Consider the following 15,828-nt stretch of genomic DNA (forward strand, 5'->3'; position numbering starts at 1 on the left):
AAGTAAATGTTCCTAATTGAATCTATTTATTGAAAAATTATAAGGAAATATTAAAAAAATACTAGTTTCGGATTTTTCCCTTTACATACACCCAATTACTTAACCGGATGCTAAATTTCACCATTCCAGATCATCTGGAACTTGGTTAACATTAAGGTCTATAGGTCAGTCACCCCCCTAAAAATTAACGATTTTTGGACGTCATTATCTAAATAACTGTTTGAGCTGTGTTTATGAAATTTTATGCACGTGTACAGGTAGGGAGTCTAAATAATTGAGCCAAATATGACAGGTTTAGGTGGAATAGTTTTTGAGTTACGAATAGGTAAAAAGTGGCTTCAAATGGTTCGTGTAAAATAACACACGGTGCTGCTCGCCAGTTCTGAAACCCAGAACTTGGCACGCGCTCCGCGCGTTTTAAATCACGGACTATAATACCAAACACGTAAATGTTCCTTTCTCCTCTCTATTCACGTACCGTCTTTAGTACATGCATATATGTTTCACGCCAAATCTCGCAGCGATTGCGAAATAAACGGAATTAGGTACTTGAGGCTTACAAAAATATACTTTTACATTGAAATATAGAAATATACTTTTATTTAATATGTGTATACTGACCTAAGTATAACATAACATATTAAAAGTTTCAATATATCAATTATGTGACTTCACAATTATTTTTAAACTGAAATAATTTTTAACAAAAAAAATTGATCTCATAATCAGAACGAAACCAAACTCTCATAAAACTGCCCTTGAAGTGTATTCTTTCCAATAAAAAAAGAATAAGCGAAATCGTTTGGCGATATACTACTGCTGCCTAATGTGATTTTCTCATGGACAACAATATTAGCACTAGCTTTCAAATAAAAAAAAATCATTAAAATAAGGTTACCCAGTCAAAAGTTCTGAGGTAACAAACATAAATCCACAGGAAATTAGTACCTATCAGTAAGCAAGCTTCATAGGGCACTTTATATTGATTCGAAGAGCTTTCCTTGACGGGCCATAATATGTGGCCTGTTCACATTATTAATCCCTCTTAGTTAAAACCAAACAAGGGGGAAAGTGCAAAGACTTCACCGACCGTGGATTTACAGCTGGAAAATAATATCGTGGCTGATTAGAATTCTAAATTCTAAAATTCTATTATTATACTTGTCACGTTCCTATTATTGTATTATAATATTCTTGTTTAAAATAATGAAGAAAAATCGAAGAATTACAGATGATGACATTTTTTGGCATTTAATTATTAATTATTCCATACAATCTATTACACACCACAACGGTCACTACAGTAGTAGCAGTTAGTGTGTGTTATTTAAATACAAAATAAAGTAAATTAGTATTTTCTTTACCTACTCGTGTGAACTCGCGGTTGTGCACTAATGCATGCACTTAAGAGTTTAGAGGAATCTCATTAATATTATAAATGTCTGTGAAGATGGATCTCTGTTCCACTTTCACGCAAAAACTATTGAACGTATTTAGATGAAACTTTACAGTAATATGATTTATACACCAGTATAACACAGCCTACCTACCTATAAAATTATGCGTAATTTGGATATAATATTATAATAATAAGTTTGTGCGGGCGAAGCCGCATTTATGTCGGTAGTATAAAATATGAATATTGAAGTTTGTTGATGTTGCAGTTAGCACAATTGACGCTCATACATTTAAAAAAATTGCATTATCCTACATTTGGTAATATATAAGCAAATCGTAAATTATGCATACAATAACATTATATTATGCATATAATAGCAAATAATAACATTATATGCATAATTTTCGTATCAAAATTATTCACTTTGAATATTGCTTTTTACTCACAGTAACATAAAGGTACTCGTTAAGTAGAAATTCTACATTCAGGTAGACTGCTTTAGAATGCCTTGAAAAATTGGCGATGCACTTAGTTACTAGATTTCAAATATAAGCCCCAACTTTAGTTTCTATTCAAAGCTTGAGTTACTTTATATCAAAAATAAATATATTAGTTATATGGTGATATAAATATTATATTACGTTGTTATAAAGATAATGTGTTTATCTTTTACCCTTTGATGATCAGTTCTCTGAACCGATCTTAATGAAAATGTTACAGAAATAGCTTGCATTCACAAAAGAGAGTTGCTTTACTTGTTTTTATAGTAAAGTGTAAGCGTCAATTTGATAAAAATAAATAAAGTAAATATCATATGGAACATATACTATATTTTAAAAGAACTTCTTAAATTTATATTTGAGACATTTCCACATTTCTTGGATATTTCCCATTTTCTTAACTTTTTTTTTTGTTGAAAAAGAAAGTAAATGGCAAGTGATCACCGCCGCCCATGACTCCGTGCTATACCAGATAGGCTACAGGTGCATTGATGGCCTTTAAGGTGAAGATAGACGCGCTTTTTGAAGGTACCCATGTCATATCCACCTGGAAATACCGCCGCAGGTAGCCCATTCCGTAGTTCCGTGACACGTGGAAGGAAGTTCCTACGAAACCGCACAGTAGTGAACAGTAGAGAATGCAAAGCGAGGAGACGTCTCTACGCAAAGCCAAAGTGTCAATCTTTTCACAGATCATTGGGTCTCAAATGATTCGAACGGCTCTATGACAACATAGAGCCACATATAAATGCGATCAAATAGTTCAAGTTGATACTGGGGTACACCAGCCCAGAGATAAGAACAGTACTCCATATGAGGCCAAACCTGGGCATGTATAGTGCCAATCAGTGTTTTGGTGTGAAGTACCGTCTGGCTCTGTTGATGGCCCCTAGTTTCTTCAAAGCCAATTTGGCCGTGCTTTCCAGATGATCGCGATACTGGCAATCACTCGAAATATTAAGGCCCTATATACTGATACTGGGTGCGGCTATTAGGGGAGCTATTTTGAAAGACTGGCGATACGACATATTGGGTTTTATTACTGGTTAATACGCAAACTTCAGGGGGTTGAATTGAACCAAGTTCCTTTCACCCCATGAGGATCCATTCTCGGAGGATGCCTCAACAGTAGATAAGTATATTTGTTATGCAGTAATAGTCTAAATTCGTTTTCACGAGGTAATTAATATTCATATCTAACGCTAAATATTGTAAAATAACCTATATTTCTCCAGTTTCTTTTTTTTACAAAAACTCTTTGCTTTATCGGTGAAAATTAAAAGTAGTGGATTCTCTAAATGCCCTTCAACTTGGTAATATGGACTTAATATATAAGTATTTGGAACGAAATACTTACAGTAAAGTAAACATTTTTTATATTTAATGAAAATATTTTAAATTGAAAAAACATTAACTAATAGTTTTATTATTCTGTAGAATGAAATTCAATCTAACAAAATGAGATAATAGAATAGATTACTTAAGTTAAGTTGCCGCCATAATGTTTCAACTCGGGTGGTATTGTATCGTAGATAATAAGGTAGTTGTGCATGTTTTGCATCATAATAAAATTTTACAAAAATATACTTATGCTAGACGCTTTTATTAGGAAAATATATATTTATGATAAATAATATATTTTTATTGGTAATTATTTCTTTGTTTTACCTGTAAAAACTATTTTGTAATAATAATATATTATTTAACTAGCTGCCTCCCGCAACTTTGGATGCGTGAAGTTTTTGGCGTAGACTAGACTGGCGTTATGCTACTTCCATACACCTGTTAAGCAAAATTAGTATTATTTTGGAAGTTAACTTCTTAAAGTTAATAGTTGAAAAACTTAGCTAGCGGTATATTCATAGATTGCAGCAGCATATATCAGCTTCCCGCTGTATCCCGCACACAGGCAGATGGAACCTAGTCTTAAGAAATTTCGTTCCCCATTTTCCACCGCATAAAAAATTGAAATTGAAGAAAAAAATCAAATATCTTTATTTCTATAAATAAGCTAATTTTACGTTAGATATGATTAGCGTTTATTGTTATGTTTTCGGTTTTTAAAAAAACTCTGTTCCCCACTTTCCGCCGAATTTTTCGAGGTATTGCATGTTGAGTTGCGGAATTCAACGCCGGGCTTGATGCCAGAGCGAAGAAATGAAAATATTAAGAAATAATAATTCATTCCGTCGAGTGGGGATCGAAAAAGTAACCGTCGCGTTACTGTCGCATCCTTGTGCCCCTGCGTCACGATGTCCTCAAATTATTTTAAATGTATATAAACTTCGAACTGATTAGAAAAATATATTTTATAGCTATAAAAATTTAAGTTATAAAGTACCTACGGCAACGTAATTGCAAGTTGATATTTTGTGTAGCTTCGGAGTGCCTTTGCCTTTGCCTTTTGACAACGTCACTTTGTTATTGTAACTAAAACCTATACCCTATTCACGAAGGCATGAGACAAAAGGTACACAAATCAGAAAAAGGTAATTTTATAAGTCACGATCGGTAGAGTTTTATACAGTATATTAAGTAAAATCTATGGATTTATAGAAATTTTATTGAACGATGTCTATAGAATTTATTAATTAATAATAAATATTATTTAAATTTATCGATTTCATTTTAATTAAATTTATTTTTATTATTATATTTTTAAAATATATTAAATTGCACATGTACATTGTACAATTTTATAAAATTTGAAATAAAAAAAAACTAATATAATAATCAAAAATAAAGATTATTTTCATATTTAAAGATAGGAATATTGTAAATCAAATTTCAAATCTAAGCATGTTTTTATTTTTTTTTATCGCCCCATTTAAGGATATCATAAATACCATAAATTATTTTCTTAATTTTTACTTTTTAAAGCATGAGTAAATCTGGACAAATTAAATGGAAATTAAAAAATTACATTAAAGTTTCAGAAATAATATTTCTTTGTTTACATTTTAATTAGCCCAAAGAAGTTTTTTACCAGAATGCCCGACGCAAATGAAGTGTATTTAATTTTATTGTTCTAGCATAAAGTAAGTATTAAATTTTTACCATTTATACGTACAAAGTTTATAAAGAAAACTTTATAAAGAATTTCAACAAATATATATTTATATTTGTAGATATAAAAGATTTCTAAATAAAAATACTCAAGTTATACTTATAACAATTTTGCGCACGCACCACTTTCGTGCATACTAATGCACGAAAGTGGTGCGTAGCGTTTACATCGTAGGCACCCGCGTAGCAGACGTAGTCTACACTATCTATAGAAAACGAAGAATCATTTATTATTCCATCCCGATAGATTATAATACTAATATATAGTTTTATGTTGTGACAAACATCGCACTAAGTTAAAAAAATATAATTTATTAATATTTTAAATTCTTTGCTCTGGTTCCAAGGTAAAAATGCAGCGTTAAGTTCCACCACGGGGAACGGAGTGTTTTTACACTCGGTTAAAAAAAGATTAAAAAAAAGAAAGATATAAAATTATAAACCTTATTTAAATGTAATGTAAATGAAATTTAAACATAATTTTATCATTTTTAATTTACAACTATTAACTAAAAAGGAAAAAGAAACATATAGTACAGAATGACATTTGACAAGTGAGACCAGTTTATTCATACTGTCATTAAAGCTAGATGTTATATATTACGAGTATATAGAACATGAATGTACCCAACAAAAGACAAAAATATAAATACGTAACAAAATATGTTATAACATCAGCAATTAAGTATAAACCGAGGAAATTACGTTGGTCGTCAGCTGATTGCATAACAGAACATCGATGTATTAACTGTTTTAGTTCAGATAGAGAAGAAATCTTACTTTTGGCTTTATTTGGCATTAATATAATAATCATGCCATCAGCCGACCAACATTTATTAATTCCAAAATGTTTACGAGCTGCTATAAATATCTCTTGGCGTGATTTTGTTAGAAATTCGGTGATTGTAATTTTAGAACTCTTCAATGATGCTTTAGCCCTCCACACGTTGGAGCGGACCTGCAAACTAGTAAATGTAACGAGGGTGGGACGAGAAGAGTCCTTTTTAGCCCCCAGTATGTAACAAGATTCAGTACCTGCAGGCCTTACGTCAGACAACTTCATTTGGCTGGATAACATTAATAATTCTCTATTTTATTGAATTTTCTAGCAAAGGTTTGGTTTGATTTAAAAGAAAAAGACATAGGCATATAATTATATGGCATATGGTGGTTTAGAAGTAATTAACATACATTTTATTAATAAGCTCAAATGTAATTTTACCATAATTTGAAATAACTCTATTTAAATAGATACACACATAAACAAATTATAAATTCTTTGCGAGATAGCAATGGAGCCTAGAAGATTTTATTGGTAAAAGAATGGATCTCGTCTGGTTATCTTTCTAATTTACTCGTTTCTCCAATCATTTCATGCATTATTTAATAAACATACTATTTTTCTCATTAGCATCGCGCAGTTGAGTATAAATATTTTATTAACATTATTGAATTTTATTGAAATAAATTAATTGTGTTTAACTTTTTAAAGGCTTTAGCAGCTAATTAATTGTAGAAGTCTTGTTTAAAAGCCACAATTGCCATCGGGAGCGACGCGGCGGTGGGTGTCAAAGCTTAGTCTATAGGCAAGCTTGAACTGACAACATCCGGCATATATTGGATAGCTGTAGTGTAAATGTTTTTGAAGGTTCAAAAAATCCTTCAATTGCTTGAAGGATTAATTATAATTAATTCACAAAACATTTAAAATACACAAAAATAAAAAAGATGGCGGTATAATAATTTTTATAAAAGATTATTTAGAGTTTACAGTTTATAACTGTAATAAATATTTCTTCGAGTCACTAATTGTACGGCACGATTAAAACTGCTTGTAACCAAGCTGTCAGAATATGTGCAATTTATAGACCTCCTTCATATAATAAGCAACTTTTTGTATCTGAACTTTCACTACTATTAAAAAATGTACATACGTCATTAAATATTATAAAAGCAATAATATGAACTTTGACATAAAAATATCATCCAGTATTAGAGATAATTATCTTAATCTGATGGCGAAGTACGGACTCTTATGTGGCATTACAGAATATACGCGTATTGAAAAAAAATACCTTCACGCTGTATCCCACACACAGCAGGGTAGGCAGAGGGAACCTAGTGTTAAGACACTCCGTTCCCCACTTTCTGCCAAATTCTGGAGACATTGCGTGTTGAATGACAGAACTTAACGCCGCGCTTTGCCTCGACACCAGAAGAAAGAAAGAAATGCGAAGAAATGGAAATATAAACGTAAATAAATATTTAACTTCCTCAAGTGGGGATCGACCCCACAACCGTCGCGTTACAGTCACACCCTTGTGCCACTGCACCCCGACGGCTTCAAGAAAAGAGAGAAACAATTACGAAATCGCGTATAGATCACGGTCGACACTGTACTATACTAGCGGAACATCGGGTTATCGTCGTTGCACTTTGCAACGTCAAACAAATAAGTGTTTAGGACTCTTTGATATTAAGAAAGGAACTATGTAATGCAAACTGGGAGAGGAAATATATACATATATTAAAGACTAGCGGACCCGGACGCGGCTTCTCTCGCTAGAACCATACGAATATTTATCTATATATATAAAAGGACTTGTCCTTACTGACTGAGGTAAGACGCACGCACAGTCGTAACCGCTGATGGTAGAAACGTTAAATTTGGACAAAAGTTTACTTTCGTAATCTGGACATCCACTAAGAAGGGATTTTGAAAAAAATTCAACCCCTAAGGGTGCAAATAAGGGGTTGAAAGTTTGTATGGGAAAATTCTTAAATCGCCACCGATTTTTATAAAATTTGATATTTAGACTCTTAAAAATATTTAATTGAACATGTTTCATGGTTTTCTAGAATTCACCCCCTAAGGGTGCAGATAAGGGGTTGAAAGTTTGTATGGAAAAATCTTGAAATCGCCACCGATTTTTATAAAATTTGAAATTTAGACTCTTAAAAATATTTCATTGAACACATGTTTCATGGGTTATTAGAATTCACCCTTAAATACGCAAGCGAAGCTGCGCGCGTCCGCTAGTTAAATATATTTATGAAATTGTTTTCAGTTTTCAATAGGATTTGAATCTCAGCCTTCTCGCCTTGAGAGCAGTTTAAAAATACGGGCCTTAGATACAATACATAATTAATATTAATTGTACTTATAAACAATAAAGTAATTGTGACACCACGTGGTCATCGATCGCGGGGCCGATGAGAGTAATGACAGATGAATTGTTTAAAGGTTCCTCGCGTTTCGGCAACAGTGCGCGGTAGGAGGCGCGGGGTCACATTAGAGTTGGGGTTAGCGGGAGGGTCGCGGCGCGCGCGGGGTCGATAAGCAGTGTTGTGCGTTCATCCGAGGCGGTTGGTTGTACCTCTGCCTCTCGTGTAGTTCACATCGCGGAACGGATCAAGCGCCCCTCGCTGATAAGGCAACCTGGCAACCTGGTGACACAGTTCCTGCGAGATCAACATATCACGCAACTTATAATTTCCAAGTGAGTTGTAGAATTTGTAATCCCTAGCTTTATAAACTGAACTACATGAAAACTATTCAGAGGTCAACTTTGATGGTCGCTAACTTTGAGGAAGTCGTGAATGAAAGGTTTGTATATTTATTAATAATATAATCGGCTAAGCTTAAGTCTCCGGTGCAAAAGATTTAGAATAGGGCAGCGCGCCCCATGCTTAGTTCACTAAGCGCAAAATACGATGATTTACGTAAGAAAATCGAAAATAAAAACGCATTTAGCCCCAAGTCTTTGTGACATAAAAAAAATTGATAAAGATAACACTCAAAACACTTAATTAACGGTTAGAGACATTTATTCTCTCAAAAGATTTACGTTGAAATCACACTTATATTGTAGCAAGTATATTAGTTATGACAATATACGTAGCTGGCTGTTGCCCGTGGTGGAATTTAACGCTGTATTCTCATATCTACGATTACAAATTTTAAAATTTTACTGATAATAATTACTTCATTGTAATAATTACAAACGGCAAGGGTAGAAGTGGAAAGTAATAAAAACTAGCTCCTCGTATATAATTGTTTTAAAAAAGTAAATAACGTCCTTCGGGCTGTAGTTATTGTATCAGGCCAAAAATTATGTGTAAATGTTATCTATCTCCATGTTATAATCATCTAAAATGACAAAAAACTTTCATGTGAACTTTGCAGTGGCAACGGTGTCTAAAAGCGTTATAAAAGTTGTTAGTGTTATATTATACTTCGCCAGTCATTAGTGAGAACAAAAAGTGTTGTGTAAGAAAAAGTACTGGCTAATATTATCTTTTAGTTTCGAGTATCGACTTTCTACTATAATACAATCTTACTGTATATTCTCTTTACGTTTACGTTGGTCTAATAGTCATTTACGGAGAAATAAAAAAGTAAAAAAAAATATTTTAAGTTAAACGGTTTTATATTACAAATAAATGTACTTAAAGCTCAAAAATAATTTCATGGATACAGTCATGGGTACCAATATGTATACATTGTTATGTTTTCAAAATAAAGTAACTCGTAACCTACTCATTTTCTGGAAATATCTATGGAATATCTCTTTCTGGAATATAAATTCCTAAAAATGCAATCCTATGACAAAAGATGTAATTTTTGAAATATACAAATTTTAAACAAATGCATTGATTAAACTAAAATAAAATCATGGGGCACGTCCAATAGCAATATCTACAATCGAAAGACATGGCATGAGACTTCACCCACTTAGTGGTAACTAGCAAGTGTTTTAGAAGGAATATTTAACATAGAGCTTTAGAATACTAGTTAACTATAACACAATATTATATAACAAGATTAACATTAAAAGAGCCTATTGCCTTCCACAATAAAAGGAATAGCTCCAACACAAAAATATTACTTATATTTAAACTAACAAAGTAGTTCATAAGAATAGTGCGCTCTACCAAGCGAACTCTTCAGTTTTATATTAGTATAGAAGTATAGATTTCTTTCTCCTGATTTCAATCAAGTAACTCGGAAATATAATACTGAGAGCAAAAGTTTCTCTTGAGGTGAAATTTAATAGGAAACTTCAATACTAAGTTATGAAAGGTTTTTTTTCAACTTATTTCATATTTATTACAGGCATACTATAAAGGTTAGGCTAAAAATACTATATAAATTGCCAAAATACGTCATGACTTAAGCGTTTCAAATAGAATAATATTTTTGGTTCTTTTGTCTTTGTCCTAGTAAATGTATCCAGAGGTATATTTACTACATGTACTATTAAGTTTTTTTTCGATGTTTTTTATTTCAATTGAAATAAAAAAGTTCTCTGTAAAACCACTCTGCGTTTTTTTTAGCGTTCGATTATCAACCAAATTTGTTACCAGAATTTTCGGTTATGGTTCCAGAGTTCCGTGTTAGGTCCGGTACTGTAAGCCTTAGGCTACGTTTAGGTCTATGTCATCGGCTTTTCCGGATAAATTTTCTTTTCTTGTATTTTCAGCGTAAACATTTTTACGTATTCTTACTCTTCTCGTCAATTACATCGTAACGCTGTATTATCGCAATAGGTCGTTTGTAGGACTATTTTGTTCACTTAGAGGCAGGTGATGTATCTGGTTTACGATACTTAAAAAAAATAAAAATCAGCTTCACGCTTTATCCCGCACATAGCAGGGTAGGTAGAGGGCACCTAGTGTTAATACACTCCGTTCCCCACATTCCCCCGCGATACTAGCTTCACTTAAAATGTGCTGATTGTTAAGCTTAATATCCAAGGTCTTCGGTACTACCTCTTTGTTTTCGATGGGGTTGTTTCTTAATATCAAGAGTTCCATCGAGGCGTGTCGAGAGTCCTGGCACTCCGTGGTATTTTAAGCACTTGTTTGTGGATTCTCACGGTTCGCAACAGAAAACAATTGCTGTGGATTTGAAAATATTAATAATGTAAATAAGCCACAAGGATCGATGGTAAAATGTGTTAAGCTCTAAGTAGGCGATGAAATGAGTGTGAATAGTCTCCATACTTTAAGTAACTAACTTCAATTTTCTTTTAAATATATAGGTTGGTGGCATACTGACATTGTACACTTCGAGAACCTTAAAGACAACATTATTGTAATTCATTTGTGTAAATGCACTTCCTAACAACGAAAACGGATAGGAGAAATCTGGTCTTGCGACAATCCTATTTTAGAGATATCCCGCTTTGTATGTTAAAACTGTTAAGATTAGAGTACTACTGTTAACATAAATAAATTAAGAAAAAATATAGTATTCTATCCATAATCATAATTGAAATAAATTTGTTAAGAAATTTAGAGAAAATTATAGTATTCTATGCGTAACCGTAAGTCAAAGTAAAGTTGTTAAGCAAAAGTATTTGCATAGTTTAGCCGTCCGCAAAGGTATTAAATTCTTTTAACACCGCAGTCCACTTCTACTGCACACAAATTTCTACCACTATTGTATATAAAACTCTGAAATTTTATAAATTATCACAAGAAAAACATTATGGCATTAAAAGTAATTAATTCCGAAAATTAAATTTCAAGAGTACAATGCGTATATATTGTTATAAAATTATTATCATAAAATGGTGCCTTGTAACTTTTAACGATAATTTAATATATAAAAAGTGATATTGTTAAAAAAATCCATGGTACCTACTACATTTAACAGCGATCGTATTGAAATCTCTAATAATATGAGTTAATGTTAGTGTGTATGTTTTTATAAATCATAGAAAGTTTTTTAAAAAACTTAAAGTTTAAAGTTTTTTTTTAATAGGTATGTTGTTGCATTCACAGCAACGAGTCAATCGTAACTACTATATTTTATCTGTAGGCCGTCGTGGCGCAGCGGCGCAAGGGTGTGACTGTAACGCGACGGTTGTGCGTTCGATCCCCACTCGAGGAAGTGAAATATTTGTTTACGTTTATATTTCCATTTTCTTCGCTTTAGTTATAACTATAGTCTAATTATATAACAGAATGACTTTGACTCGGGTTTCACGATTATTATATAGTTTCACTATCATTTATTGAACATGAAGCTAAAAAAACAGTTCTGGGTTCTTAAAAAACATATAAATTTTGTCCCCTAAAGATATATAGAAAGACAACACATACTTATGTTGACTGCAATCGTCCTGTTTGCCTACAATGTTGAAAGCCATTGTGTATTTATCTTTAATCGTACCTTATATTCAGGTGTTGTCAAAATTATTATTTTATTAAGTAAGATGTTATTTTTTTTTTTATAATTGTTACAAGTTATATTTTGTTTAAAAAATATTTATTTTATTATCTGTCCTTTATTCATAATATTATTTTCTTAAGAATCCTCCCATATGTACAACGACTGAAATTGTAACTTAAGTTCATTAAATCGTTTTGAAGCTTAAAGTAAAATAAAAAGCTAATTTATATTGATTTTGTTTCATGAATAGGCTTCCTGTAAACTGAGGCATAAAATTGTCTTCTTCCCTTAATAAAGCAGTGGCAGTATAAGCAATAAATAAAGGGGCCTCACAGACCTGACGTCCATATTAGTCATCATCATCATCATCATCATCAACAGTCATCTTTTGTCCACTGTTGGACATAGGCCTTCCCCAATTCTCGCCACCACACTCGATCCTCAGCTTTTCGGACCCATCCGCTTCCCGCCAACCTCTTTATTGTATGTTATAAAAAAATTACGTCCATACTTAAAGGTTAATCCTTGCGAAAAATATATTCTCGTTATCCTGGCGGTCAACCAAAAAAATATTTTTTTAGCTTACCTATCTATAATTTATCGTTAACATTTAATAACAAAAATTTTATTTAAAGTAATGTAACCAAGTACTTGTAAATTTTTTACACTTTTGTTTATAATTGTTTTTTACAATTTTTATTTTTAATTTTTGTAACTTGTAATTAACAAATAGGTACCTTAATTGGTTGATTTATGATTAGGACTATAATAATATGTTTAATTATACAAATTTAGCGCAATGTTGATGTTACCACTAGCATTTAGTTGTTGAATCATTAAATTAATTAAATGATAATAAATGATATCAAGCGGTGACATGACAATAAAATTTATATAGAATATTTTCTATGTAATTTCTTTCATTTGTTCATTTATATCATAGTTCTTTTCCTTTCACTGTTTACTTATAGTGCACTAGCTGAGCTTTTGTACATATTTTTTTATATTTTATAAATAAACCAGCTTCATATTTTTACAGACACAGCAGTTAATGGAAAGAAAACCTTGTTCCGAGATTTTCCTTTCTCCACCTTTTGCTTCCAACGTCAATTGAAAATTAAACTAATTTAAATTTGTTCACGTAAACCCAGTAGCTTTACTTACTCTTTATTTCTTTTTTAACTTTATGCTGTGTCCTGCATATAGCGAGGTCAATCAATGTCAAGTGGGGTATCAAAAATGAATTTCCGGTTTCTTTTATCAATTTGCATTTTAAGTAAAAAAATAAGATATATAACGATTTAAATAGAAGTATTTTTTAAAACGTAAGCTGCCAACGTAAACTACTTTGTTGCCACTACAGAGTAAAGGGCGCCCTTTCTATTATAGAACGTTTGTCGTTCAGTGAACAAAATGCCACAAGATTTATTCAAATTTATTCACTGTTGTTATTTTATTCCTTAATGGACTTTTTATCATAATTACAATTGTTTTTTTTTTGTACTTCTACAATGTCTTGTCCAAATTTAAACATAATTATGAGAAGTAAAAAACAATTAAGTAGAAATTTCGTATATAGTAGAATAAGTATTTAGTAGATTGTTACTTATCCACTTCCACTGGCTGGCTGGAAGAAATCTCTTATGGAGATAAGGACACCTTTGTGAGCTAAATGTTTTAATGTTTTTTTTTTCTTATGTATTTTAGTACAATAACAGAATATTATAAGTAACTGGGACCATCGTAGTATCGACCTCTGACTGTAAACGCAGCACTTGTAGGTTTAATTCTCATGACATGTAAACATTGTTTACTGATAAAGAGATGTAATGATTTTTTTTTATTTACAAAACATCCTTGCATTGTAAAGAATAGGGAAAAATTACGTAACATCTCCCGTAAGAAGAGCACGGTCGCTTCAAGTCTGTATAATATAAAAATCTAACTTTCAGAAATTTTTCTTTTTTTTGTACGGCAAGTTCTCATTGCTAACCAAATTTCATAATTGTAGGTCTACTATAAAATCCTATAGGTTTTGATTAACCGACAAATAGATCGACCAACCCAAGTTTGCCATACACACGTATGCATTCATTTTGTATGAAATGAACTACAAATATAAGTTCGTAATATTTATTTCTATGAAATATCTATAAATTTTTTCCTTCATCTGTAAAGAAAGTTCTCACCTCATGCTAAGTTTAATAATTATAGGTTCACGAAAACTACTCTATAGGTGTTGATTACTTGACGAATTTCATACAAAATGCAACAAAAACTAAGTATAAATGCTTCTATCTTTTTATTGGTTGACGCTTATTTTTTTTTGTGCTTATATCACTCTTTTGGGACTGTAAGCCTGGATATTTGATATTAATTTCAGCTTGATATCTCTACATATTCTTGAGATAAATGGTTCCTGACAGACGTACAAACGAACAGCAAAATCTTTTGAGGTACGGATCCCTAATAAACATAAAAATCAACTCGTTGTTTAGTTTTGATACTTGCAACAAAAGCATAACATGTATACAAGTTTTAATATAAGCTTAAAAGTTTTATTAGTACAGAAACCTGAAATAAGGCCTGAAATATGCCATAAATTAAAATAGAACCTCTCTTCTAACAAAGTCAACATGATTGAGTTCGTGATATTGTATCAATTTTCAATATTTAACGTAGTTTCGTGCCAAGTTAAACAGTTAATTCTTGAAAAATTTAAAATTTATGAGTAATTTTTTTATATTTACTTATATGACTTATAAATAATGAAAAAGGATTTAAATCACGTTGTTTATAAGTAATTTATACATTTTCATAACTCGCTTTCTTTCATCTATAATATTATCAGAAACAAGGTTTTGCATAAGCCTCTTATAATGCACTAGACCGTTCACGCTCTTCTTGCACGATTGAACAAATAGCGATTCTTAGTCAATGCTTAAAAAAAATTACTTACAATTTATGTAGTTAATTTTAAATACTATGTGTGATCATAATTTTTTTTAGTATTACGATTAGCTTCGAGGTTTTTCTACGAAACTGTTTAAGAAACGTTATTTATGGTTAACTTTTTTATTTGGTTTCTTTCTTGTACTACGTGTACATATGAGAATGTATAGTATTAAAATGATAAATACCCCTCTATTTCTTCACATTTTCCTTTGGTTTTGTTGCAAACAACGTTACTTGTCGGAGAGCTTATACTAAGTTTTCTGTAAAGTTGCAAGCAACCACATATGAATAAACATCAGGAAGTTTATATGAGAAAAAAAAATGTATGATTCGAACATTATAACTTCTTTTTTTAGGTACACGCTGAATCCCGCACATAGCAATGTAGGCAGAGGGAACCTGGGCACCCTATGTTACGATATTTCCGTTTCCCACTTTCCGTCGGTTTGTGGAGATATTGCGTGTTGAGTGGCGGAACACAAAACTGCGCTTTACCTCGTTATCATAGTGATGAAAGAAAACCTGTCACCTTTACAGCCACACGCTTCTTCCACTGTGCATAAAAAAATAATAATAAATATACATACATATTACTAATGCTATATTAGATAAACATAATTATAACATAGAGAATTTGTTGACCTAATAGTTTTATGCTAAATCGACAATTATATCACAGCAAATATAGTTCAGAAGTTACCTACATACCTAGTACCCTTCAACTTTTG

The 15,828-nt window shown here is 31.7% G+C and overlaps 1 protein-coding gene across 1 annotated transcript in view; it reads left to right on the forward strand.

Annotated features, from left to right (window-relative positions):
• Window positions 1-8,333: 8,333 nt before the first annotated feature.
• The window catches only part of LOC146527020 (solute carrier family 7 member 14), an 83,995-nt gene continuing 76,500 nt past the window's right edge, over window positions 8,334-15,828 (forward strand). The window contains exon 1 of the mRNA XM_085206764.1: window positions 8,334-8,465. The gene's annotated coding sequence lies outside the window, so the exon portion shown is untranslated. The remainder of the gene's footprint in view (window positions 8,466-15,828) is intronic.

The sequence above is a fragment of the Heliconius melpomene genome, chromosome 21 (genome assembly GCF_056956725.1).
Source record: "Heliconius melpomene rosina isolate 202511_hmr_F chromosome 21, ASM5695672v1, whole genome shotgun sequence".
Taxonomy (NCBI): Eukaryota; Metazoa; Arthropoda; class Insecta; order Lepidoptera; family Nymphalidae; genus Heliconius; species Heliconius melpomene.